Genomic DNA, 2,577 nt, shown 5'->3' on the forward strand with positions numbered 1-2,577 from the left:
GTCCAGTTTGCGAATCTAGTATGGCATCCATAGATAGTCCTAAGTAGACCAGTTTACGAGATCTCGGTATGTGTTTAATCGGTGTCCGAGACCGGTTACTCTAGTCGTTGGACGACAAATGTTATGTTCTATGGAGTATGCCATTATGTATGTTCTGATATGAGATGATTATGTTTATGGATGATTTATTTTATGGTATATGAATGTGGAATCCGTTCACTACCCCTTTACTTTAATGTTACTTGCTGAGCTTTAGCTCATTGTTTGTATATATGTATTTATAGGTGAGCACTCTGGGAGTCAAGCCTAGGCGGGGTCCGAGCCGAGCCGCCGTTTTGAAGCCTACCCGGTGTTTTGGTGCCTCCGAGTTGGGGCTAGGCCTAGAAGGCCGTTAGGAAGCTTGGTTTTGGTTGTGCATGTGGCGTGAGCCTATGTTTTGTACATGAATCTTGTTTATATGTGATGTACAGTTAGTGGGTAAATGAACCACATTTTTGGCATGTAATGTATGTTCATATAAATGCACAGCTCTTTGGACTATTAGTGTTTTGTTTTCGCTTCCGCAAGCCCCGCTTATGTATGTTTTGTACAGAAAGGCCTGTGGTAATCTAGAATTACTGGCCGGTTACGATGCCAACCTTCTCGGGGCAGGTTTGGGTCGTGACATTTGCAAACCTGATGAGGTTAAAAAGTGGACCCAGGTGGAGGTTGCATGTAGACCTCCTCAAGAAGATAACCATTGAGGAAAGCATTTTTGACATCCATCTGAAAGAGCCCCTAGTAGCGAGCAGCAGCAACAGCAAGTAAACTGCGAACAGAGGTAAGCCGAGCAACAGGAGAGAATGTCTCCTCATAATCAATACCATATTCCTGGTTGAAACCCTTGGCAACAAGACGAGCTTTGTAGCGTTCAATAGAGCCATTAGAATGTGTTTTGATTTTGTAAACCCATTTGCAGCCAATCGCAGTCTTGCCAGGAGGAAGATCAACAAGATCCCAAGTATGAGCTTTGTCCAAGGCCTAGAGTTCATCAGTTATAGCTTGCTGCCAAAGAGGATTAGTACAAGCCTCACGATAGGAGGTAGGTTCATAAGTAGAGAAGGCAGCAGATCCAACAATATAATCACGAAGATGGATAGGAGGTTGAGTTACCCGGCGTGGTCGACTCGTAGGAGGATCGATGGGAGGAAGAACCGGTGGAGAAGGAGGTGTGTCAATGAGAGGTAGACCTTCAGGGAGAGCAGGCTGGATGGGATCAGGAGTGAGCAAGGGCGTCTCGATGAAGGAGGAACCTATATCAAAATCATCAGAAAAAAGATCTATGGAAGGATTAGTAAACAGTACAGTAGTGGAAAGTGCGGGTAAGTGAAAGGAGGATAGCGAGGAAAACATTTGGTGCTCCCAGAAAACGACATGGCGGGAGATACGAAGACGTTTAGAGAGAGGATCCCAACAGCGAAAGCCTTTATGTTCAATTCCATACCCAAGAAAGCAACAAAGACGAGAACGAGGTTCAAGCTTAGTGTGTTCATGGGATTGAAGCAGAACAAAGCAGGCAGAGCTAAAAACCCGAAGATTAGCGTAAGGAGGGGAAGTGCCATGCAGACGTTCAAAGGGAGTTTGATTATGGATGACAGGGGTAGGAGCACAGTTGATAGTGTAAACAGCAGTGAGGGCAGCTTCCCCCCAAAAGGTTTCAGGGCAGGAAGAAGATAGAAGGAGAGCGCGAGTAGTGTCAAGAATATGCCTATGTTTCCGTTCAGCGCGGCCATTTTGCTAGGATGTGCCAGCACAGGAACGATGAGGCAGTGTACCATGAAGCTGAAAAAAGGAAAGGAAATCTGAATCCCGATATTCCATAGCATTGTCAGAGCGAAAAATTTTGATGGTGTTGGAGAATTGGGTGTGGACTATTTGGGCAAATCTATAATAAATGTGTTTAAGTTCAGACCTATTTTTCATGAGAAAAAGCTAAGTAAACCGGGAAAAATCATCAATAAAAATAACAAAATAGCGGGATCCCCCCATAGTAGTAGTAGGGGAGGGGCCCCAAATATCCGAATGTATAAGATCAAAAGGTGCACGGGAAACATAAGTACTTTTATTAAATGATAAAGCAGGTTGTTTGGCAAGTTGACAGGGTATACAATCAAAATTATCGGGAATTACATGACCCAACTGTCCACTAGAAACCAAACACTTTAAGCGATTAACAGAAATATGCCCTAAACGACAATGCCAAAGATGAAAAGGAGATAACGAGGAAGGAGATGCAGGAGCAGCGATCTGAGGAGAGGCAGGAACATGAAGGTGAATGAGTTCATAGAGACGTCCATGCTTACGGCTGATCCCAATAGTTTACCCCATCTGAGGGTCCTGTACCAAACAATCAGTAGCAGAAAATGTGACAGTTAAACCAAGTTCACATAATTGACCAATGGAAATAAGGTTTAAGGTGAGAGCAGGGATATGATAAACTTGAGGTATAGATAAAGAAGATGTAGAAACAGTACCAACATGACGGACAGACATGAGGGAACCATCAGCAGTATGAATTGAGGGAATATGAGGAGATGA

The sequence above is a fragment of the Camellia sinensis genome, chromosome 10 (assembly GCF_055761805.1).
Source record: "Camellia sinensis isolate YWXY chromosome 10, ASM5576180v1, whole genome shotgun sequence".
Classification (NCBI taxonomy): domain Eukaryota; kingdom Viridiplantae; phylum Streptophyta; class Magnoliopsida; order Ericales; family Theaceae; genus Camellia; species Camellia sinensis.